The sequence below is a fragment of the Phalacrocorax carbo genome, chromosome 34 (genome assembly GCF_963921805.1).
Source record: "Phalacrocorax carbo chromosome 34, bPhaCar2.1, whole genome shotgun sequence".
NCBI lineage: Eukaryota > Metazoa > Chordata > Aves > Suliformes > Phalacrocoracidae > Phalacrocorax > Phalacrocorax carbo.
The window spans coordinates 713126-738126 of record NC_087546.1 but is presented as its reverse complement, the minus strand read 5'-3'; the positions used below and the strand labels follow the sequence as shown (position 1 = coordinate 738126).

The 25001-nt window shown below is 62.8% G+C and overlaps 1 long non-coding RNA gene across 1 annotated transcript; it reads right to left on the bottom strand.

Moving 5' to 3' along the window:
• Nucleotides 1-5833: 5833 nt before the first annotated feature.
• LOC135310346 (uncharacterized) lies at nucleotides 5834-8947 on the bottom strand. The gene is made up of 3 exons (XR_010370438.1): nucleotides 8544-8947; nucleotides 8182-8290; nucleotides 5834-6333 (listed from the first exon to the last, which is right to left on the bottom strand). It is a non-coding gene; the product is annotated as an uncharacterized LOC135310346 (long non-coding RNA).
• Nucleotides 8948-25001: the final 16054 nt, after the last annotated feature.

Below are 25001 nucleotides of genomic sequence, written 5' to 3'. Positions count from 1 at the left end.
GCGTCAGCCACAGGAGCCTGCTCTCACGGCCCAGGAACAGAAGAGCTGCGCTCTCCCCGCTCAGGGACCAAACCAGCTGAGCCTGGCTGCGTCCCGGCCCCCTCCGCAGTCCCCACGGGCAACGCTCAGGGCCGCGGAGAGCGCAGCCACCCCGCAGCCCCGCACCCCCACGGCCCACGCGGGCACTGTCGGGGAGGCCTCGGGAACTGAACTGCGCGGGCCCGGCCCCGCACCCCGGCGGGGCAGCCCAGCGCCGGCCCGGCAGCGCTTTCCTCCTGCTCTCGCAGGCCTCGTTTCCCCGGCACCGCCGGGCCCGCACCCCAACCCCACAGGGGGCCGGGCCCAGCCCGCCTCCAGCAAACCGCGGCGGCAGCAGCCGGGGTCCCTGCCTGCCTCGCGGGCAAGGGGGGACCCGCCCGGCACCGCAGGAGCCCCCGCCGGGGTCGCCGCTGCCGCCCGACCCCGACGAGGAGCAGCCGAGAGCCGGGTGGGGCTGCCCCTACTTCCCCACGGCCGGGCACGGGCTCGGCCCCAAAACCCAACCACCGACCCACGACAGCGCTCGGCCCGGGGCCGCTGCTGCCCACAACCCCCCCCCCCCCGGGGACTCCGCGGACCGGGAGACCCCACAGCCGAAACCCGCCGACCCACAGCGCGCCCAGCCACGCACGCGGCTCCTCACCTGCCCCCCGGCGCGGCTCCGGCTGCCCCACGGCCCGGCACGGAGCCGAACCCGGCCACCGGACCATCCGCCGCCCCCCCGCAACCCCCGGACGCTCCGGGCCGGTTCTCGTCCCTTTTCGCTCCGACGCCTCGAGCCGAGCCGGCCCCGCTCCTCCGAGCTACCGGCGGTGCCCGCTCTGCTGCTCGGGGCCGGGCCCTGTTCTCACCCAGCCGCGAGAAGCCGCCCCGGGGTCTCCTCGGTGCGTCCAGCCCCGTGCCGTGCCGGAGCGGGGAGAGCCGGGTACGAGCGCGGAGCCCTGGGGCAGGGGTTGCCCCAGTGCCGCCGACGGTGTGGGGGTGTGTGTCGTCGTCCCCCGCCCCACGCGGGGGGCGCACACACGGTACACCCGCGGGCAGGGGCATCCCCGGGGAGCCGTGCGGCCGGGCTGCGCCGTAGGAGGGGAAGGTGATGTTGGTTTCCCATTTTCCCCGCAGCCTGATCCTCCCCCCTCCCCCGTACTGAGTTGCCCCCCCCGCCCACCCCTTCCCGCGCGTTACAGCCCGCGAAAAAGCTTTTAACAACCCCATCGACAACACTCCCTTTATCCCTCTTCCAGCAGCAGCAGCAGCGAGAGATTAAGCCAACTGCAGCAGAGAGGAGGAAGGCAAGGAGAGCCTTTTCAAGCAAGGGCAGGACAAAAATGCACGGCGTGGACAGGCACAGGAGAGGCTGCGTTATCTGGAAAGCACAACACCTACCCAAGGGCAGAAAATAAGGAACGAATCGTTTGCAAGGAGCTGCAGCAGACAGATCACCTTTTTCTTTATTGCTCTCCTGCCCTTTGTTATCCAAAGCGATAGGCTTCACCACCGGGCAGAAAATAGCTGCCTAGATTTACACGGACAACCAGAAACAATCAAGCCACCCAGGAAAAAGTTCACAGCAGAGGTATAACACATCAGCAGCTAAAACATTTGTTACGCAGGCACAACCAGGCACTAAACAAAGGCTTTCCAACATTGGAGATCTAGAACAGGTAGACATTAGCACAGAAGCGCAAGGGGCTCCGTCACCCTGCGCAAATCTCCCCGTGCCTACACACGCACACGTTCAGAAGTTTTTTATCAGAAAACGCCCGACTGAGCCATTTGCCACAGTCACGAGACTCACGACATGACACACGAGGTGGGCCCAGAGTTTTAAGGCAAAAATACCTCCCCCGCCCCCCACCCGAGATCTTTCAGGCTCCAGACCTGCCATCTCCCCGCACCAAACCTCCCCGGCCAAAGGGTTTCAGGTGGCCCAAAACACAGTACACAGAAAATAAACGGGGAAAGCCCTACATTGTGCAAAAGCGAACGATGCCCGACCAGGGCTTCTCTGCGGGGCCCGAGCTCGGCACGGAGCCCCCCCCCCCCCGGCACGAGCACGGGCCCGGGCCGGGCCCGGAGCCCCCCCCCCCCCCGGCACGAGCACGGGCCCGGGCCGGGCACGGAGCCCCCCCCCCCCCGGCACGACAACGGGCCCGGGCCGGGCACGGAGCCCACCCCCCCCCCGCCCGGCCCCGGGGCCGGCACGGAGCCGACCCCCGGCACGAGCACGGGCCCGGGCCGGGCACGGAGCCGACCCCCGGCACGAGCACGGGCCCGGGCCGGTCACGGAGCCGACCCCCGGCACGAGCACGGGCCCGGGCCGGTCACGGAGCCGACCCCCGGCACGAGCACGGGCCCGGGCCGGTCACGGAGCCGACCCCCCCCCCCCCGCCCGGCCCCGGGCCCGGCACGGAGGAGCCAGCCCCCCCCCCCACCCCGCCCGGCCCCGGGGCCGGCACGGAGGAGCCAGCCCCACCCTCCCCCGCCCGGCCCCGGGGCCGGCACGGAGGAGCCAGCCCCACCCTCCCCCAGCCGGCCCCCCCCCCCACCCCGCCCGGCCCCGGAGGAGCCGGCCCCCCCCTCCCCCGCCCGGCCCCGGGGCCGGCGCGACGGAGGCCCCCCCCCCCGCCCGGCCCCGGGCCCGGCGCGACGGAGCTCCCCCCCCCGCCAGGCACCGAGCCCGGCCCGGGCCCGGCGCGACGGAGCTCCCCCCCCCCGCCAGGCACCGAGCCCGGCCCGGGCCGGCGACGGAGCCCCCCCCCCGCCCGGCCCAGGGTCGGGCCCGCACGGAGCCCCCCCCACCCCCGGCCCACACGGAGCCCCCACCGCTGCCCGAACTCACCCACCAGCGCTCTCCGGCCCCCGGCTACGGCCGCGCTGCTCTCTCAGGCGGCTGCCGCAGACGAGGATCGGGAGCCGCCAGGCCTCCAGGAGTCCCGAGGGGATGCCGGCCACCGCAGGGGATGGCTGCCTGCGGCCGGACTGCCGCGGCGCTCCCCGCCCAGCTCCGAGCAGTCTCCGCCGGCCACGGGCTTCCCACGCCGGGCCGCAGAGGGGCCCCGGCACCGCAAAGAGACCCCTCGCGACCCGGCCGCCCCACGCACCTCTCCCACCTCCGCTCCGCCGCGCACGCGCCACCGGAAGCCCGGGCCCCGCGGGGCGGCCCTTAGAGGGCGGCCGGAAGGACCGGCCCCCACCGGCCCCGCCCCCGCGCCGGACCGCCCCCGCGCCCAGCCGGTGAGCGCCAGCGCCCCCTGCTGGCCGGGCCGCGCTCAGCTCGCGAGGGCGCCGAGGGCCGGGCGGGGCGGGACGCGCCGGCTCGGGGCCGGCTCCTTTCGGGGCGAGCGGGCGAGCGAGAGACCCCTGCGGGCCCCGGTCACGGCCGGGCAGAGCCGCGCGCCCTCCGGGAGCGGCTGAACGGGGCTGCCGCTCGTGACACGTACCGAGCCGTCCGCGACGGGAGCGAGCAGAGGAGGAAGGGGCCGGCGGCCGCGGGGCCCTGCCCGCAGGCACGGGGGGGGGGTGCGGGCTGGGGCCCGTGGGGCCGCCCTGCTGGGCCGCTGCCCTGCGCCGCACCGCGCTGGGGGCTGGGGCCCGACCGGCGCCGGGGGACCGGGGGCAGCCACGAGCAGGGGGCCTGAGCTTAGCCACGGCCTGCAAAACACCCCGCAGCGTGAGACGCTGCGAGGCCAAGGTGGTCCTTGGCAATGGGGGCGCCTGGGCTCGGCCTCCGCCGTACCCGTCCTGGGTCTGCGTGGCGTTCCAGGGGAACGGTGTTCTCCTTGTGCGGAAGGTGGGCTGGCCGTTCGGCCGTGCCCCGGCCGTTACCGATACTGCCAGAGGCGCTCGCACGCTCTGGCCCGTTACTGCTGCGGTACCGCGCCGTAGCCGAAAGAAGAGGTGTTGTGTTTTCTCACAGAAAAGCCTCCTACGGTCAGTGGAAGAAATAACCTCCTTCCGTGGCACTGACTCTTTTCGTCCAGTCCATAGCCGGCTTTCGGCTTTTGTCTTTACAGCATTCAGTTTGCTTTCTGCCAAGCTTTCTACCTGCTGTGAAACATTTGGATGGTTTTTTCCTGTTGCTTTTTTTCCCCCCTACTTGCTCCACAACTCCCACACCAACCACCCAGCGCGGCTCGCCTTTCAGCCCCCAGACCCAGGAGCCTTGCCCTGGGACGGCCCGTACATGTCAGCAGAGTTGTTCCAGCTCTCACCCTGTCCCTACCCAGCTGAGGACGTCTGTGTCCGTGGCAGACACCCAGACACTGCCCCTGCAGCATGGCAGTCCCCTGCCCCATCAGTGAAAACTGCGGCAATATCGGCTAAGTTTAAAAGCGTCAGCAGGAGGTGCAGGATACGTAAATAAAGCGGCGGTTGGCTGCCGGGTATGGGTGCGATATAAATACATTTTGTTTACAGGCCTTCGTGCCTATTCAGCGTTGAACGGCACCGCAGCCCACCCACCCCGGGGCTCACGGGGCTCGGAGAAGGGTCTCTCCAAGGGCACAACCTAAGGCAGCGCAGGAAGCCCAGCTGCCACGCTCCCAGTCGCTACGGGACGCTTGCTTACAGCTACACCGACGAGGGTGCGGATGAGGCTGGAACTAGCAGAAATGCTGACTCTTCTGGCCTTTTATTTGCGGAAGGCACAGCGCGCGAGCCTCGGCGGCTCACAGGAGAAGCGTGCGGCGCTGCCGGACTCTCATTCTCAGCTCACGTACTACTGCCAAAGCTCCTGCCCTGTGCTGTGCCAGATGCCGGCTGGCGTGAGCACCTGGGCTCCTGAGGGACCCCCTTGTCCTGAGAGCCAGAGGTACTCGCTTCCCTTTGCATGAGGCCTGTAGGAGATAGACCCTGCAATTTAAAAAATCTGTATCAAACGTGGCAGACTCAAAGGGGGGCATTTTAAAAAAGGCAGGTTTGTTTTCTTTTTTAACTTTACGATCTACAGCCTAGCAAAGAGCTCCCTTTCAGTGTCAGTCGCTTGGCCTTCTCCCCTACTGACGAGGTCCCAGCCTCCCGGTGAGATCTCGCTGGAGATATTCTCAGTTTCCCTCAGGTACGGGGCTGCCCTGGCCCGAGGCCAGCGAAGAAGCTGACTTTGCCCGTGCCTGAATCAGCAACACGTCCAGCAGGCGACTTGCAGAGCCCAGGGAACCCTCGTAAAGAGGTCTGGGGGTGGGCCGCGCCACATCTGCGGCATCGGCCGTGGGAAAGGACCGGCGCAGTAAAGCAGGTGGGTGAAACCGCGGTCCGCGCCAGTACGTGCTGCTGCCTGGGGCATGGCTTTGCTGCGGGTCAAGTCAGATGCTCTCTGTAAGAGTCAGTCAGGGCAAAGGCCGCAGCAGATGTCTTTTCTGCTCATTTTAACAAAGGCTGGACGGAGCCCATAGAGGAAGGCACTACGCGTCTTGCTGGGTCTGTTTGCCTGCCTTCTCGTAAGCCGTCGCGGAAACTTGCACGAGCAAAGCCTGTGCAAGCTGATGACAGCCACGCACGGTTGAAGAGGGAGCAGACGGTGAGAGCAGAGGTGCGCGCTCAGGCTGTGCGCTGGAAGCTAATGCTAATGCTGCAAAATAAAGAGTGGATTTTCTTTTTTGGGTTTAGGTGAGCGCTAAACATGACATGTGCGTGTGTGCGTGTGTCTCTCGCAGGTTTTTGTCATACACCCCACCCCCCCGCCCCAAAAAAACCACCCGCACATGCCACGCGTTAAACAGTGGTTTTCCATTGTACTTAGACGTGCTTACATAGGTGTGTTGGTTTTTTTCTTTTTTAATGCAGAAACAGCAATACGATAGATTTAATACAGCTAGCAATTAGATGGGTGTAGCTTTAGAGCATCGGCTGTTTACAAAGCAACTGCACACCTTCTTTAACTCACAGTTTAAACAGGTAAACTTGCAGTGCATCACACGTGCTTTGTACAGTCACGGTCCACACGGCAGGCCAGATGCTTCCCCCTGCCTTGTCCTTGTTCCCCCGACTCCGACGGGACCGCCGAGGCCACCCTGGGGACAGCGCCGCTTTCTAGCAGCTGGGTTGCTTGCCTGGACGCCCCACAGACAAACAGTCATTTCCCCACTGAACCTCTTCTCAAATATTTTCCTAGCCCTGCAGGCCCCAGGTCCTTTGGTTCATATTTCCTTTTTTCCGGGCTTGATGCACAGGACCGACGATTTCCAGAAACAGAAACAGAGGCTGATTCAGTCCAGGCTAAACATTCTCTGACCTAAACCAAACTGCCTTCGAAGAGATAGCTGTACTGTAGGCACCACCTCGGGAACAGAAGTTGCCCTGTCATTAAAAAAAAAAAAAAAAAAAAAGCAGGAAAACAAGGCGTTTCAGGCTGAGGAGGCTGAACGGTGTGCTGGGGGCGGTGGGGGGCTGGAAAGAAACAGTTCAGACGATTAGAGCGAGCTTGGCGTTGCAAAGCGTGCCATTATTTTTAATTCGGCAGTCAGAAGAAAATAGATTCTGACACTGATTTCCTGCGTGCTGCGGGAGTTCTCTCCTCAGCATTCCTGTGCACCATTTTACTTTTGTGTCCCGTCCGCTTCGCTTTTGCGCTGTAGCTCTCCGGTTCTAGCTACGCTTCCCACCACCCCCATTACGCTTTGACAAGCCCAGCTCTCACTGTGCTTCCCTTCCCTTCCCTTCCCGTATGCGCGTGCAGGGAAAAGCCCGCGCGTCTGCCACTACAGGACACGCTCTGGGGGGCAGGAGAGATGACGACGCTCCCTGACAGAGGACACAGCTGAGGGGCGGTCCGCCGGGGCTGGGGAGATGGCAGCACCTTCCCTCAGCTGCCCCATCCGAGCACAGGTGCAGGTGCACACTGAGGAGAGACAAGCAGGCAGGAGCCGCAGAGCGAGAGAGAAAATAAAATTCACGGGTGGGTGCTACTTGCGTCTCATTTTTAGCGCAAGACATTAATTCTCAGCACATTCTTGGAGCTGCCCCTTTGGGACTCACGGAGAAGAGGGAGGTTGGCCACGCGGTGCAGCCCAGCTCTGCTTCCCCTAAATGGTTTTACTGTTCAGCTGTTGCCCTAATCTGGCCGGTACCCCCGCAAAGAGTTTGGGATTTCTGCTGCCTCTCCGGGCCAGCCACAGACCCCGACTTCATCGCAGCGAATGACCCTGCACTCGTCAGAGCGGTTGCCGAGTCACATCCCGCTGCCTTCCCTGCAGAACTGGAGACCCTTTTTCAGCCCTTGCCCCCTCTTCTCTCAGCTCGTCGCCCATCCCTTTATCAGTGCCGGCACCGATCCTGCCTCCAGCTCGCCCTGTCCCCACCTGCGAGCGCCCAACAGGAGCTAAATGTCTCCTCAAGGATGCACGGAAGAGACGCGCAGGTAACCCAGCACAGACCCCCTGCAAACATCTTCTTTCCATTTGCTTTCCTCTCCTGACACGAAGGGATGACTTAGGAAAAGCGTACTGCTCGCGTTTCACATGCACCGCTTCTACTTTCACTCTCGCTCTCCTTGGCAGTAATTAATAGCGGTGGCTGGGGGGCTGGGGCATTCCCCCAAAGCGGCTGCGGTTACATCCGGGCGGTTGTGGCACTCCATTAGCTCTGTAGTTTTTAAATCTAAATCTTCTGGAATTGTTAGTTCTGGTCAGGAATCACCCGTACCTGCAAATTTTCTTAATAGCTACGCTTGAACCCAGCCACTGTTTAACAGCTCACCTTTATTTCTCTTCATTTAAGAACCCAAAGCTTCGTTTACTGCTTGGGTTGGAAGCAGGAGCTGTCGCTGCCTCTGAACTTTCTAACAGCCCTGTTACAATTTCAGTACTACCCGCTCCCAATTTAGCTTTCCGGGTCGATTTTCATTCTAGATTCTAAAATTTCCTTATTTTGTTTCTGATCAGGAGTCATTAATGCCTGCAGTTGATTTAATAACGGCTGCATTTAGATTGAGCTATTAATGACTCGCAACTCTATTTATGGCATAAAAAAGGACTGCCTTTATTTTTTTTAATTACAGATTAGGAATAATGACTGCCTGGTTTGTTCAGTAATAGCTGCGATTAAACTGAGTCACGACTCCTCCCTAAATAATATGTGTTTATTTGCACTCCTACAATTTAACCTCCCCTTCACCGGTCAGGGGCACCGACAAGTGCCCGCGCGTACCTCCGCGCCCCCTGCGCCGGCTCCCCAGGGAGCAGCCTCGTACCCTGACCAGAGTCTGCAGCGGCCCGTTGTCGGCCCAGCTCCTCGCCCTCGAGCGGCGGATCCGCTGCTGCCCAGAGGGGACGGAAACGGCGCGGGGTAAATGATAATGTGAAATGATAAACGAATAAAATGATCTCACAAGGGGGAAGAAAACCAGCAAAGCAAAAACCAAACCCCAAACAGAACACCGTACCACTAAACCGCCTCACCGCCCCCTCAGCGCCCAAAACAGCATCCCGGGAGAAAAAAAGCAAAGCAGGCCACAAGGGACCTTTCTAGTACAGCTGCTGCCAAAGAGCGCCAAGCTCTGGAAGCCTTACCTCAGGCAACGCCTCCGCTTCTCTAAACGCCAGAGCACGCCTGCCCGGGGGGCTGAGACAGCCCCAGAGCTGCGACCGCCCGAGGGAACACGGGAGCCCCGGCGCCAGAGGAGCCCGGGGGCAGCGAGAGCTGCCCGAGCCCCGGCTGGGGCTCTTCGACCCCCGGGCCCCGCCCCCGCCCTTCCCACAGCGCCCCGCGAAAGGGGCGGGCCGAGCCCCCCGAGGGGTGAAGGCCCCGGGAGCCGTACGGGAGCCGCCTGGAGCTCCCGGCGCGGGAGGGGGGGGGGAGAGAAAACACCCAAACCGAGCCCCCCCCCCGAGCGGAGCAAACACAGGCTCGGGCCGTTGCCGGGGGGCGGGGCCTGTCGCTAAGGGGAGAGAGCCGGCACCGCCCCCCGGGCCGTTGCCAGGGGGCGGGGCCTGTCGCTAAGGGGAGAGAGCCGGCACCGCCCCCCGGTCCGCTGCCAGGGGGCGGGGCCTGTCGCTAAGGGGAGATAGCCGGCACCGCCCCCCGGGCCGTTGCCAGGGGGCGGGGCCTGTCGCTAAGGGGAGAGAGCCGGCACCGCCCCCCGGGCCGTTGCTAGGGGGCTGGGCCTGTCGCTAAGGGGAGAGAGCCGGCACCGCCACCCGGGCCATTGCCAGGGGGCGGGGCCTGTCGCTAAGGGGAGAGAGCCGGCACCGCCCCCCGGTCCGTTGCCAGGGGGCGGGGCCTGTCGCTAAGGGGAGAGAGCCGGCACCGCCCCCCGGGCCGTTGCTAGGGGGCTGGGCCTGTCGCTAAGGGGAGAGAGCCGGCACCGCCCCCCGGGCCGTTGCTAGGGGGCTGGGCCTGTCGCTAAGGGGAGAGAGCCGGCACCGCCCCCCGGGCCGTTGCCAGGGGGCGGGGCCTGTCGCTAAAGGGAGAGAGCCGGCACCGCCCCCCGGGCCATTGCCAGGGGGCGGGGCCTGTCGCTAAGGGGAGAGAGCCGGCACCGCCCCCCGGGCCGTTGCCAGGGGGCGGGGCCTGTCGCTAAGGGGAGAGAGCCGGCACCGCCCCCGGGCCGTTGCTAGGGGGCTGGGCCTGTCGCTAAGGGGAGAGAGCCGGCACCGCCCCCCGGTCCGTTGCCAGGGGGCGGGGCCTGTCGCTAAGGGGAGAGAGCCGGCACCGCCCCCCGGTCCGTTGCCAGGGGGCGGGGCCTGTCGCTAAGGGGAGAGAGCCGGCACCGCCCCCCGGTCCGTTGCCAGGGGGCGGGGCCTGTCGCTAAGGGGAGAGAGCCGGCACCGCCCCCCGGTCCGTTGCCAGGGGGCGGGGCCTGTCGCTAAGGGGAGAGAGCCGGCACCGCCCCCCGGTCCGTTGCCAGGGGGCGGGGCCTGTCGCTAAGGGGAGAGAGCCGGCACCGCCCCCCGGGCCGTTGCCAGGGGGCGGGGCCTGTCGCTAAGGGGAGAGAGCCGGCACCGCCCCCCGGGCCGTTGCTAGGGGGCTGGGCCTGTCGCTAAGGGGAGAGAGCCGGCACCGCCCCCCGGGCCGTTGCCAGGGGGCGGGGCCTGTCGCTAAGGGGAGAGAGCTGGCACCGCCCCCCGGGCCGTTGCCAGGGGGCGGGGCCTGTCGCTAAGGGGAGAGAGCCGGCACCGCCCCCCGGGCCGTTGCTAGGGGGCTGGGCCTGTCGCTAAGGGGAGAGAGCCGGCACCGCCCCCCGGTCCGTTGCCAGGGGGCTGGGCCTGTCGCTAAGGGGAGAGAGCCTGCACCGCCCCCTGGGCCGTTGCCAGGGGGCGGGGCCTGTCGCTAAGGGGAGAGAGCCGGCACCGCCCCCGGGCCGTTGCCAGGGGGCGGGGCCTGTCGCTAAGGGGAGAGAGCCGGCACCGCCCCCCGGGCCGTTGCCAGGGGGCGGGGCCTGTCGCTAAGGGGAGAGAGCCGGCACCGCCCCCCGGGCCGTTGCCAGGGGGCGGGGCCTGTCGCTAAGGGGAGAGAGCCGGCACCGCCCCCCGGTCCGTTGCCAGGGGGCGGGGCCTGTCGCTAAGGGGAGAGAGCCGGCACCGCCCCCCGGGCCGTTGCTAGGGGGCTGGGCCTGTCGCTAAGGGGAGAGAGCCGGCACCGCCCCCCGGGCCGTTGCCAGGGGGCGGGGCCTGTCGCTAAGGGGAGATAGCCGGCACCGCCCCCCGGGCCATTGCCAGGGGGCTGGGCCTGTCGCTAAGGGGAGAGAGCCTGCACCGCCCCCTGGGCCGTTGCCAGGGGGCGGGGCCTGTCGCTAAGGGGAGAGAGCCGGCACCGCCCCCGGGCCGTTGCTAGGGGGCTGGGCCTGTCGCTAAGGGGAGAGAGCCGGCACCGCCCCCCGGGCCGTTGCCAGGGGGCGGGGCCTGTCGCTAAGGGGAGAGAGCCGGCACCGCCCCCCGGGCCGTTGCCAGGGGGCGGGGCCTGTCGCTAAGGGGAGAGAGTCGGCACCGCCCCCCGGGCCGTTGCCGGGGGCGGGGCCTGTCGCTAAGGGGAGAGAGCCGGCACCGACCCCCGGGCCGTTGCCAGGGGGCGGGGCCTGTCGCTAAGGGGAGAGAGCCGGCACCGCCCCCCGGGCCGTTGCCAGGGGGCGGGGCCTGTCGCTAAGGGGAGAGAGCCGGCACCGCCCCCCGGGCCGTTGCTAGGGGGCTGGGCCTGTCGCTAAGGGGAGAGAGCCGGCACAGCCCCCCGGGCCGTTGCTAGGGGGCGGGGCCTGTCGCTAAGGGGAGAGAGCCGGCACCGCCCCCCGGGCCGTTGCCAGGGGGCGGGGCCTGTCGCTAAGGGGAGAGAGCTGGCACCGCCCCCCGGGCCATTGCTAGGGGGCTGGGCCTGTCGCTAAGGGGAGAGAGCCGGCACCGTCCCCCGGGCCGTTGCCAGGGGGTGGGGCCTGTCGCTAAGGGGAGAGAGCCGGCACCGCCCCCCGGGCCGTTGCTAGGGGGCTGGGCCTGTCGCTAAGGGGAGAGAGCTGGCACCGCCCCCCGGGCCGTTGCCAGGGGGTGGGGCCTGTCGCTAAGGGGAGAGAGCCGGCACCGCCCCCCGGGCCGTTGCCAAGGGGTGGGGCCTGTCGCTAAGGGGAGAGAGCCGGCACCGCCCCCCGGGCCGTTGCTAGGGGGCTGGGCCTGTCGCTAAGGGGAGAGAGCTGGCACCGCCCCCCGGGCCGTTGCCAGGGGGTGGGGCCTGTCGCTAAGGGGAGAGAGCCGGCACCGCCCCCCGGGCCGTTGCCAGGGGGCGGGGCCTATCGCTAAGGGGAGAGAGCCGGCACCGCCCCCCGGGCCGTTGCCAGGGGGCGGGGCCTGTCGCTAAGGGGAGAGAGCCGGCACCGCCCCCCGGGCCGTTGCCAGGGGGCGGGGCCTGTCGCTAAGGGGAGAGAGCCGGCACCGCCCCCCGGGCCGTTGCTATGGGGCTGGGCCTGTCGCTAAGGGGAGAGAGCCGGCACCGCCCCCCGGGCCGTTGCCAGGGGGCTGGGCCTGTCGCTAAGGGGGTGTGTCCAAAGGGACGCTGGCAATGCCCCTGGAACCATCACCACGGGCAGGGCCTCTTGCTATGGAGGGTGGGGCCAGGCAGCACCAGCAACACCCCCAGGCTGTCACCAGGGGGTGGGGCCTGTTGCTACCTGGGGGTGCTGGGGAGCACAGGAGCACGGCCCCGCCCCACCAGGCCCTCGCCAGGGGGCCTGTCGCAAAGGTGGGTGGGGCCAGGTGGGTCAGCCATCAGACCGCCTGCCCGCCCATCGCCGGGGGCGGGGCCCGTTGCTAAGAGCGTGGCGAGGAGTATCAGCACCACCCTCACCGGGCTATCGCAAGGGGTCAACACCTGTCGCTAAGGGCTGTGGTACACGGCTCCAGCCCCCACGGTGCCGTCACCAGGTAGCGGGGGGGGGGGTGTCACTAAGTGGCGTGGAGAAGTGAGCGCGGCGAAATGTCGCTCCAGCCCGTGCACGGCTGCTGGCTGCAGTACCGCGGTTTGGCCGCACGGTGGCGGCAGAGAGCAGGAAAGGGCGCCACTGCGCATGCGCGGCTGCCCGCCTGCAGTACCGCGGTTTGGTCGCACGGTGGCGGCAGAGAGCTAAAATGGCGCCACTGCGCATGCGCGGCCGCCCGCCTGCAGTACCGCGGTTTGGCCGCACGGTGGCGGCAGAGAGCAGAAAAAGGCGCCACTGCGCATGCGCGGCCGCCCGCCTGCAGTACCAGCATCTGCTTGCACGGCAACAGCAGCGGCCAGAGGAAAGCTTCCCCCTCGGGAACGGGCGGCTTCCCGTCTGCCGTACCCGGTTTTGATCGACCGGTGACTGCCGCGATCGGATAAGGGGCGGGTGGAAATCTCTACCAGGGTAGCGGAGCTCCCGCCTGCATTCCCGGGGCTCGGTCGCTCGGTGAAAGCAGCGATCAGAAAACAGGTGGCCAGTGCGCATGCGCGGCTGCCCGCCTGCAGTACCGCGGTTTGGCCGCACGCTGGCGGCAGAGAGCAGCAAAGGCGCCACTGCGCATGCGCACTGTCCTCCCGCCTGCCCCACTCGCCCCCACCCCACGCCCGAGGGAGGAGAAGCAGCACAAACCACCTGGGGAAAAAGGTCCCCTTTCCCACCCCCACACCCGCCCGGAGTAAGCCCCATCAGTTGCTGTAGGCCTGCGGCATCAGGGCTGTGACAGGGAGAGCAGCAAGTCAACACGTCCTGGAGGGTTAAAGAAGAAAATCCATCAGGGGAACACAGCTGCCCTTCTGAAGGCAGGCTGCCCGGGGTGAGGGGGGCAGCTGTGCGTCGGGGCACAGGGCAGCCAGGCAGACCAGATGCCAGCGGCTGCCCTGCAAAGGAGCTGTGCGCTGCTGAGCCTTGGGCTTCGTTGGCTTGGCAGCGCCTCGCCTCGCCACTGCTCATCCTGCGTAAGCACGAGGCTTCAGCGAGCACAGAACAGGAGGCCAGGGGAAGCGGGGGGGAGGAATGTCACCGGGGAAAAAAAGTCATGCAGGGGGGCCATCTCAGGGGACAGCGTCTGGGAGGGCACAGACACACGCAGAGGGAGGGCGGGGGAGGAGGCGGACACTGCCGGACAGGGGCATGTCTGGGCAGACACGCCATGGGGAACATGCATGGGGATGACTGACACCAGGGGGGTCCCCCCAGGATAATCCACAACGGGCAACTCACCTGGGCTTACCTGCAGCAGATGATCCGCTCCAGATAACCGACCCGCTCCGGAGAATCCATTCCGGATAAGCCCCAGCAATGCCCCTCAAACTGCTGCTGTTTCACCCCAAATTTTCCCCAATTTGGGGTTTTTGGGGCGGTCGTTTGGTGGTGCTGATTTCTGTTTGGATGGCTTGGCTTTTTTTGTTGTTGGGGGTTTTGGGGGTTTTACCTTATGGAAAAGCAAAAAAAGCCAAAGGAACAAAGTTGGGATTGCTTTTCCAAACGGTTCACTTCTGGGTCTCTTTGGCCCTTTCCACAACAAAGAAATCGGTGATTTTTGCTCCTGGTTTTGTGCATGAGAATGGTTAGTGGGGTTCCACCCCACCCCACCCCCCCACCGCTTCCCCCCCCCCCCCCCCCCCCTTTCCAGCTGCACAAACCCAGCAGGAGTGGGCTTTCCCAGGAGCCCCCAATTGTTTTCTTTCCCCCAAACCTGTTTGGGTGTTTTGCCTGTTTGGGGTTTTTCACCCCCCACTGCAGACCCAGACTCGAGGGCTTTGGGGTGTTTGTCTGCCCTGGCAGCAGCTCCCAGGCGGCCTGCGCAGCCCCAGAGGGGGAAGTCCCCATCTGGGGGAATCGGCCCCAAATCGGGATGGGAGAAGGAGAACGGGAAAGGGGCAGCATTTGAAAGCGCTTTTGTGTCTTCAGTTGATTGGGGGGTGGGGGTGGGGTGTGTGTCCAATTTTTAAATCCTCTCTATAAACATCTCTGTCAACATGGTTTCTTTGCATTTTAAAACCTTATATAGCATAGACATTTGCACTTGTGTGTCTGCTTACACATCCTTACAGAGTACATCTATATTTTATATATACTATCTATTTTACATTTACATACAACACCTGTTTAGACTTAGCTATTAAATTTACACTTACACCTACTTAGGCTATTTACACTTACACAGAATATCTATTTACACATACCTGTTCAGACTTCCATATTAACACATATATAAACCACCTATTTAGGCTAGCTATCTGCTTACTTACCCTTTGACACTTCAATCTTTTTCGACTTCTCTATTTAGACATCTACTTACAGTTATACCTAGGCTTATTTCACTCTATATAACCTCTATTTAGATTACACATCTGCTTAGACTATGTAACACACACTAAGCGTAGATGCTCGCTCTAGCCAGACTTTCTTCTGCTTTGAATTCCTTCATCTGTCCTTTTTCTTCATTTTAAACTCCTTTATTGTTTAATTTAGATATTTAGACAGTCGAGTTACTTTTGTGTTTTAAAACCCTGTATCTCGATGTAGAATTTCTGTATCCTGAAATACGTTATATAATATAGGAGAGAGAAGTTCTTATTTTATATATATTGACATGTAATATTAATTGATAGATGTATAAAGGGATTTTAAAATAAGAGGGTTTTGTAATAGCCCCCCTGAATTTTCAGGCATTTGGGGGCTGCAACCCCCCTTTTTGGGGGGGAACCCCTACATGACGCCCCCACTCACCTGTTCCTCTGACGCATTATCAGCTCCCCCAGTGACACCGGGGCGCCCCGCATGACATCATCACACCACCACCACCACCCCCCCCCCCCAATTTTATTCACCCCCAAGAAGGGCACTAAACAAGGGAATCTACTCCAACCTGCAGCTCATTACTTTAATAGTGCCATTTACAAAGGTACACACACACACACCCCCACACCCCCCAGAAAAGGGGGAGCTCTGCTAAAATCTAAAAGGTGGGGCAGCCCCCCAAACAGCTGCAGCCCCCCCAGCCCCTGTCCACAGGCTAGCGGCCGCCCCACGGCGGAGCGGGAGCGTGCCAGAGGACAGTGTCACATCTCTCTCGGGCTCTGCTCGGCCACGCTCCCGCGCTGGGATGGGCTCCCCGGGGCGACAAACAGCCCCGGCCCCTGGGGGCCCCGACTCTCCCCACCAGGCAGCCCTCGCGGCCGCACCTGCGGGGCACCCGCTGGAGACAGAGCCGGGAGCCCCCAGGCAGAGGGATGGCCCCTTACCTTCACCACGCTTAACGACCGGCAGGCAAACCCGGGCCGGGGGGCATCTCTTGAGCATCACGAGACACTGAGAAGACATCTGAAAAACAGAAATCCCAAACTATATTTCAGCACGTGAATAAAATAGCACAGAAGAAAATGGAGGAACTCAGTCAGCACAAGGGATAGGAAGGAAATTGAGCCGCAGCAAGATTCTGGGCAAACGGGTCACGTCAAAACACAACACCTCCTTTAAAAGCTAGAGGGACTGGAACACTTGAAAACGGTATTAAGACTAACCGATACCATTTTGAACAGATTCTTCGCGTAACACTGAACGCTCTGGCTGGTGCTGGAAAACGTCTCATCCCTTCCTTACGGCACCGCTGCGGGGAGATAACCCCGTGAGGCTGCGGGGCAAAGTTGTACCGGAACCGGAACCTCCGCTTACAGATCCGCCGCAGCAGCTACAGCCCTCGCCCTGCCGCCGCACGTCTTGCTGCCTGGCTCCATGAAGCCTGAAGCGAAGCGTCAAACTTGAAAGAGTAACGTAAAAAATTAAGAATAAATCTCAGTAATGCACTTTGTGTTGAGAAGGCGGGCGCGTGTTTACGCACATCCAATATGAGCGTCTAGGCTCTGAAAGCTTTCCATTTTCCTTCTGCGTTCATTTAACTCACACAGCCGTTCACACCCGCCATAAGATTATCTATCTCCAAAATACACAGCAGCAACGTGACTGGGGGGTTTTGGCGTGTTATGGAGTCGGGAGGGACGTCCGCCCAGCTGCCCCGCCCAAGAGATGCTGCTGAACTGCCAGGGAAACGCGCATCGAAAGCGAGACTGAAATAAAATACTTAAGAGCGCTCCCTCAAAATACTGGTGGGAAAAAACCGCCCCCACCCCAACATTCAGTCGCCCCTCGTTAAAGGGGAGAAATAAAACATAGCAGCAAGGAGCTGGACAGAGAGAGATGAGGACAAACAAACAGCACGGGTCTACGTGACAGAGAACGTGGAATTAGAACACAGAGAGGGGGAGCTGGACAGAGAGGGGCCGAGAGAAAATCTAGACGGGCTACGGCGGGCAGAGGCAGGAATTAAAACCTAGGGACAGGGAGCTGGACAGAGAGAGACGGAGATCACAGGGAACAGCGGCGGGTGCAGGAAGAACAGGAATTCATGAATAGGAAAAGGGAGCTGGACAGAGAAGAACTCAGAAAGGCAAGAACAGTAGCAGGGTACAGAGCAGAGCAGACGAACTAAAAAGCGCGGCGGGAGCGTTGAGGCAGACAGAGAGAGATTAAGAAAAAAGTCACGGGCTACGTGGCAAAGCAGGAGGAACTCAGAAACGGGGATGGCAACCAAGGGAGAGTGAGCTGGTGAAGGATAACGGGTATTCAAAGTGAGGGACGGGGAGCTGGGAAAAGCGAGGCAGAGAAAAACAGAATCACAGAGAGAATCACACAAAGCCAAAAAAGAAGAAACTGAACAACAGGAACAGGTGTAACCAAAGCGATGAAATCAACCAACCAGAGACGGTGTTCCATTACGGGAACACGGAGCGTACGAATCAGCGCATCTGTCGATCTGCATTTTAGTCCCTAGGCGATCGTTAATGTCAGCAGAACAACAGACAACGTGCTTCTGTCAGAAAAGGATGACAAAACGCGGTTTCGTGTAGCGCACTGAGAAAACTAGCCAAGACTGCCAAGATTAAGAGCCAAGAAGGTAAAAGGCAATTCTGGCAGGGGGAGATCGCGACCACCGACTCACGGACCACCACCGAGCCTGCGCAGTGATTTACATACGGAACGAGCCAGTTTGTACCGATCAGTAGACAGGACGATAATGAATATGTATGAATACGTAAAATTTTGATCTACAAATTCTACGGGAAAGGTGTGTGAGGTACGCACGCCAGGAGAAGCGATCCCCCGTGCATCTGGCGCCGTGAATAAAGAACGCCTGCTCTTTAATACTAAATCGGCGTTGAGGAGTTGTTTCCGATTTTACCGCGTTTTTCGGTAACACACGGAGTCAGACCAAGAGGGCCAGAGAAAGACAAAATACCGACAGGCTACAGAACAGAGCAGGAGGAATAAAAAAATAAAAACGGAGCCAGAGCCAGGCAGAGAGAGGCGGAGAAAGAAAAAGTAGCCACAGGCTACAGGACAGAGAGAGGGAGGCCTGAAAAGACGGGGAGGCAGGGAGCCACTCAGAGCGAGATGGAGAAAGAAGGGGCGGGGGGGCGCCAAAAAAAAAGAAAAAAAAAATTTTGCAGCAGGTAAGGAAAGAGAGGGGGCCAGGGGGGAGAGACAGGGAGGGCCCAGGATGCACAAGAGAGGCAACGGGGCCCCAGTGGCCCAGGACTCACCGCGACTCTCGCTCTCAGCGCTGCTGGCACAATTTAGCCGTTCAGATGCTTCTTTCCCCTCCTCTCCGCCCTGCCTCTTCTGCAGCTCCAGACTCTAGGCCGTCCTCCACCTAAAGAGGATACATGGGTGTCTTACCGCTCTTACGAGATGAGGCTTCCTAGGCACGTAGCCTAGCTCGCTCGTGCACTACACGCCCGTACCCAACTCCCGGTTACGCGTACAGACCCTGCGGTGCACGTTGGTGGCCTGGCCCGCTGCGGGCTACGAAGGGGGATCCTCCCTCCCTCACCTGCAGGGACAGGCTCTCTCTTGCCTGCGGCAGGAAGGCAGCTGGCAGCCAGAGCGCCTTCAGTTTCTTCTGCTTTACCTTTCGTTGGCGTCTCCAGCTTCAGCCGAGGCAGCTCCTGTCCACAGCCGGGAAGGGCTCTGTGTGTCCCTTTTCGCCCCCGCGCTGCGAGGATGGCAACACCGGGCAGAGAGAAGCCACGCAAGCCTGAGACGGCCGCAGTCAACGGCATCCCCGGGGGAAGGACAGACAACCACGTCCTCAGCACGGTCTCTGGGAGAGGGAAAGAAGAAACAGCGACCGTCATTACCGTCGATCGACCCTGGCCAAAGCCCCTCCTTGCGCAGGGGCTTCTGGACACACCGCCCCTTCCCCGCGCTACTGCTAAGGGCCCCTGCGCCGAGGGGGAATCCAGTGCGCTCGAGGGCCGGCTCGCTGCCTTCACGACAGGGCCTGGGGGCGGCCAAGGGCTACGCAGCACGCTTCCGGGGAGGTGCCGGGGCTGGGGGCAGGCGCACGGGGCAAGGGGGGGGCCAGGGGAGGCTGAGCGGGAGCTCCGGTGAGCCGGGGAGGCGGCGGCCATCATCTGCGCCCTGGGCAGGGGGAAAAGGTCCTCCTCCTTTCCCTCTTCCCTTCTGTCAGCTCCCGGGGAACTCACCGCTTCTCGGGGAGCGGCCGCACCTGGAAGCCCCCAGAAATCAACACGAATCCAACCCCAAAAATACACCGCGCCTACCGTACGCGGCACGGCCGCCCGGCACCCGAGCGCCGGAACACCGCGCCTCCCGCCGCGCCCCGGCGAGCCACGTGACAGGGCCGGCAGCCACTGCGCCAGGACTACAGCTCCCGGCACGCTCTGCGCCACAACGCGGCCGCCCGGGAGCCGCGCGCCACAAGGACTACAGCTCCCGGCATGCTCTGCGCCACAACACGGCCGCCCGGCAGCCCCCCGCCGCAAGGACTACAGCTCCCGGCATGCTCTGCGCCACAACATGGCCGCCCGCCCAGCCGCCACACGCACCACCACAGCTCCCGCCACGCCGCGAGCCCGCCCTCCCCGCTCTCTCACCCTGCGGGGCACCGTCCCTCCCGCCGATGCACCCGGAAGCCCCACCGAGCCCTCAGCACAGCCTCGCTCTCCCCACCGCCCGCTCCGACCCGCCGCTGCCCCGCCGCAGCCCTCCTCGGGGCTTGACCCGGCACGCAGCGGCCCCCCACCCAGCCCCCGCTCACCTCCTCCCTCGCTACACTCGCAGCCCGCTGACGCTCGGCCACAGCTCCGCTCCGCTCCGCCCTCGGCTCACACTGGCCCCCCGGAGCAGGGCACCACCCCTTTTCCAGGGAGGAGCCGGCACCGCCAGCCCCACTGCCCGCACCTGGGGCTCCTCCAGCCAGACCCCGCCCACAGCTGAGGCGCAGCAGCAACGGGGGGCCCCCTCCCCTCACCCCCACAGTGCACCACCTCCTCCCCCGGGCTCCATCACAGACCCTTGCCCCACGCCAAGGGAGCGCAAACGCAGCCCTCAGGCCAAAGGAGAGGGCAGGTGTTGGTGCAGGCGCGCACGTAACAAGTCCCAGGAGCGATTCGTGGCTCAGGGTCCCCAACGCTCCCCCTGCCCCAAGGCCACCTCGGCCGCCGTTGCCGCAGCCGCACGGAGCTGGTGGTGGCTGGGATAGTGCTCATTTTCTCCACAGTAGCTAGGAAGGGATACGTTTTGGATTTATGCTCAAAACCCCGTTAATAATGTAGAGATGTTTTGGTTCTTGCTGAGCACTGCTTCCACAGTCAGGGCCTCTTCTGGTTCTCTCAGTGCCCCACCAGCAAGTAGGCTGGGACAGCTGGGAAAGCTTTCCCAGCTAACTGACCAAAGGGATATTCCATACCATTTGACATCATGCTCAGCACACGCAGCTGGGGGAAGAAGGGGGAGTCCTTGGGGGGGGGGGGGGGGGGGGGCTACGGCATTTCTCTCCCTAAGTAACCATGACACATGACAGAGCCCTGCTTTCCCAGAGGTGGCTCAACACCTGCCCGCCGAAAAGGAGGAGTGAATTAATTCCTTGCTTTGCTTCCACGCACAGCTTTTGCTTTACCTATTAAACAGTCTTGATCTCAGCCCATGATTTTTCTCACTTTTACCCTTCCAGCTCTCTCCCCCAGCCCACTGAGGGTGGAGCGAGCAAGCAGCTCCCTGGTGCAGAGTTGCCAGCTGGGGCTAAACCACGGCACGCGCTTGTCCGCGTTTGGCAGGAAAGGGACCGTCCGTCGCCTGGCTCCTGGAGCGACAGGCTGCTGGGCAGAGGGGGAGGCCACCAAAGGTGAGGAGCAGGGCACAGGACAGTAGGAAGAGAGAAGAGAAGAGAAGAGCGGCAGCCAGCTGGACGGGGGCGGGGGGGCGTGTGTGCGTGTAGTGAGAAGGCACGAGGCAGGGAACAGGACGGCCAGAGAAGGACAGGGAGCCTGACGGAGGTGGAGATACAAGCAGCAGAGAGAGGGGAAGAGAGGCAGCAGAAAGAGGGGGGAAGAGCAGGACACAGACCAACAAAGAAGGAAGAGGAGCAGGCTGGAGACGCACAAAGAACCTGGGGCAGGCAGCACGACAGCGAGGGAGGAAAGAAGAATAGGGGCAGGAAGCTGGACCGAGCGCGATGGAGACAGACAAGACAAGCGACAAGAACAGGGCAGAAAGGGAAGAATGAAGCCACGGGGACAGGGAGCCGAGACAGCCAACAACGGAGGGAAGGGGCCGGGGAGGGAACACCACAAAACAAACCATGGGGCTACGTGGTACAGAGCACGAGAAGGCAGAGAATTAAGAATTAGGGACAGGGAGCCAGAGAAACAACAACAAAAAAAACCACCCAAAACAAAGGGAGATGGGGAGCAAAAGGAATCGCAATGCGTACAGAAAGGAGAGAGAAACAATTCTAAAACAGGGTCACGGGGAAGCCAGAGACAGCAAGATGGAGAAAGGACAAAAGCTACAGGCTACAGGGCAGAGAGGGAAGAATTAATGAATAGACACAGAGAGCTGGGCAGAAAGAGATGGAGAAAGGCTGAAGATCACACGGCCAACAGGGAAGAGAGAAGAGAGGGAGGAATTTTCAAAACAGGGGCAAGAAGCCAGAGAGAGGGAGAGAGGCGCAACAATAAAATGGGGACAGGCCACAGGGCGGCGAGGAGGGAATCGATGAATAAGAACAGGAGACCAAAGAGAACACAATGTAGAATGGAAAAAAGGAACAGCGGCCTACAGGGAAGGAGGAATTAAAGATCAGGCACTGGGAGGCAGACAGAGACACATGAAGAAACAAGTAGGAAAAAAAAAAAAAAAAAACACACAACGGCAATGGGCTACAAAGACAGACAGAGAGGGAAGAAATAAAACATAGCAGCAAGGAGCTGGACAGAGAGAGATGAGGACAAACAAATAGCACGGGTCTACGTGACAGAGAACGTGGAATTAGAACACAGAGAGGGGGAGCTGGACAGAGAGAGAGGCCAAGAGAAAAATCTAGACGGGCTACGGCGGGCAGAGGCAGGAATTAAAACCTAGGGACAGGGAGCTGGACAGAGGGAGACGGAGATCACAGGGAACAGCGGCGGGTGCAGGAAGAACAGGAATTCAAGAATAGGGAAAGGGAGCTGGACAGAGAAGAACTCAGGCAGGCAAGAACAGTAGCAGGGTACAGAGCAGAGCAGACGAACTAAAAAGCGCGGCGGGAGCGTTGAGGCAGACAGAGAGAGATTAAGAAAAAAGTCACGGGCTACGTGGCAAAGCAGGAGGAACTCAGAAACGGGGATGGCAACCAAGGGAGAGTGAGCTGGTGAAGGATAACGGGTATTCAAAGTGAGGGACGGGGAGCTGGGAAAAGCGAGGCAGAGAAAAACAGAATCACAGAGAGAATCACACAAAGCCAAAAAAGAAGAAACTGAACAACAGGAACAGGTGTCACCAAAGCGATGAAATCAACCAACCAGAGACGGTGTTCCATTACGGGAACACGGAGCGTACGAATCAGCGCATCTGTCGATCTGCATTTTAGTCCCTAGGCGATCGTTAATGTCAGCAGAACAACAGACAACGTGCTTCTGTCAGAAAAGGATGACAAAACGCGGTTTCGTGTAGCGCACTGAGAAAACTAGCCAAGACTGCCAAGATTAAGAGCCAAGAAGGTAAAAGGCAATTCTGGCAGGGGGAGATCGCGACCACCGACTCACGGACCACCACCGAGCCTGCGCAGTGATTTACATACGGAACGAGCCAGTTTGTACCGATCAGTAGACAGGACGATAATGAATATGTATGAATACGTAAAATTTTGATCTACAAATTCTACGGGAAAGGTGTGTGAGGTACGCACGCCAGGAGGAGCGATCCCCCGTGCATCTGGCGCCGTGAATAAAGAACGCCTGCTCTTTAATACTAAATCGGCGTTGAGGAGTTGTTTCCGATTTTACCGCGTTTTTCGGTAACACACGGAGTCAGACCAAGAGGGCCAGAGAAAGACAAAATACCGACAGGCTACAGAACAGAGCAGGAGGAATAAAAAAATAAAAACGGAGCCAGAGCCAGGCAGAGAGAGGCGGAGAAAGAACAAGTAGCCACAGGCTACAGGACAGAGAGAGGGAGGCCTGAAAAGACGGGGAGGCAGGGAGCCACTCAGAGCGAGATGGAGAAAGAAGGGGCGGGGGGGCGCCAAAAAAAAAAAAAAAAAATTTTGCAGCAGGTAAGGAAAGAGAGGGGGCCAGGGGGGAGAGACAGGGAGGGCCCAGGATGCACAAGAGAGGCAACGGGGCCCCAGTGGCCCAGGACTCACCGCGACTCTCGCTCTCAGCGCTGCTGGCACAATTTAGCCGTTCAGATGCTTCTTTCCCCTCCTCTCCGCCCTGCCTCTTCTGCAGCTCCAGACTCTAGGCCGTCCTCCACCTAAAGAGGATACATGGGTGTCTTACCGCTCTTACGAGATGAGGCTTCCTAGGCACGTAGCCTAGCTCGCTCGTGCACTACACGCCCGTACCCAACTCCCGGTTACGCGTACAGACCCTGCGGTGCACGTTGGTGGCCTGGCCCGCTGCGGGCTACGAAGGGGGATCCTCCCTCCCTCACCTGCAGGGACAGGCTCTCTCTTGCCTGCGGCAGGAAGGCAGCTGGCAGCCAGAGCGCCTTCAGTTTCTTCTGCTTTACCTTTCGTTGGCGTCTCCAGCTTCAGCCGAGGCAGCTCCTGTCCACAGCCGGGAAGGGCTCTGTGTGTCCCTTTTCGCCCCCGCGCTGCGAGGATGGCAACACCGGGCAGAGAGAAGCCACGCAAGCCTGAGACGGCCGCAGTCAACGGCATCCCCGGGGGAAGGACAGACAACCACGTCCTCAGCACGGTCTCTGGGAGAGGGAAAGAAGAAACAGCGACCGTCATTACCGTCGATCGACCCTGGCCAAAGCCCCTCCTTGCGCAGGGGCTTCTGGACACACCGCCCCTTCCCCGCGCTACTGCTAAGGGCCCCTGCGCCGAGGGGGAATCCAGTGCGCTCGAGGGCCGGCTCGCTGCCTTCACGACAGGGCCTGGGGGCGGCCAAGGGCTACGCAGCACGCTTCCGGGGAGGTGCCGGGGCTGGGGGCAGGCGCACGGGGCAAGGGGGGGGCCAGGGGAGGCTGAGCGGGAGCTCCGGTGAGCCGGGGAGGCGGCGGCCATCATCTGCGCCCTGGGCAGGGGGAAAAGGTCCTCCTCCTTTCCCTCTTCCCTTCTGTCAGCTCCCGGGGAACTCACCGCTTCTCGGGGAGCGGCCGCACCTGGAAGCCCCCAGAAATCAACACGAATCCAACCCCAAAAATACACCGCGCCTACCGTACGCGGCACGGCCGCCCGGCACCCGAGCGCCGGAACACCGCGCCTCCCGCCGCGCCCCGGCGAGCCACGTGACAGGGCCGGCAGCCACTGCGCCAGGACTACAGCTCCCGGCACGCTCTGCGCCACAACGCGGCCGCCCGGGAGCCGCGCGCCACAAGGACTACAGCTCCCGGCATGCTCTGCGCCACAACACGGCCGCCCGGCAGCCCCCCGCCGCAAGGACTACAGCTCCCGGCATGCTCTGCGCCACAACATGGCCGCCCGCCCAGCCGGCAGACGCACCACCACAGCTCCCGCCACGCCGCGAGCCCGCCCTCCCCGCTCTCTCACCCTGCGGGGCACCGTCCCTCCCGCCGATGCACCCGGAAGCCCCACCGAGCCCTCAGCACAGCCTCGCTCTCCCCACCGCCCGCTCCGACCCGCCGCTGCCCCGCCGCAGCCCTCCTCGGGGCTTGACCCGGCACGCAGCGGCCCCCCACCCAGCCCCCGCTCACCTCCTCCCTCGCTACACTCGCAGCCCGCTGACGCTCGGCCACAGCTCCGCTCCGCTCCGCCCTCGGCTCACACTGGCCCCCCGGAGCAGGGCACCACCCCTTTTCCAGGGAGGAGCCGGCACCGCCAGCCCCACTGCCCGCACCTGGGGCTCCTCCAGCCAGACCCCGCCCACAGCTGAGGCGCAGCAGCAACGGGGGGCCCCCTCCCCTCACCCCCACAGTGCACCACCTCCTCCCCCGGGCTCCGTCACAGCCCCTTGCCCCACGCCAAGGGAGCGCAAACGCAGCCCTCAGGCCAAAGGAGAGGGCAGGTGTTGGTGCAGGCGCGCACGTAACA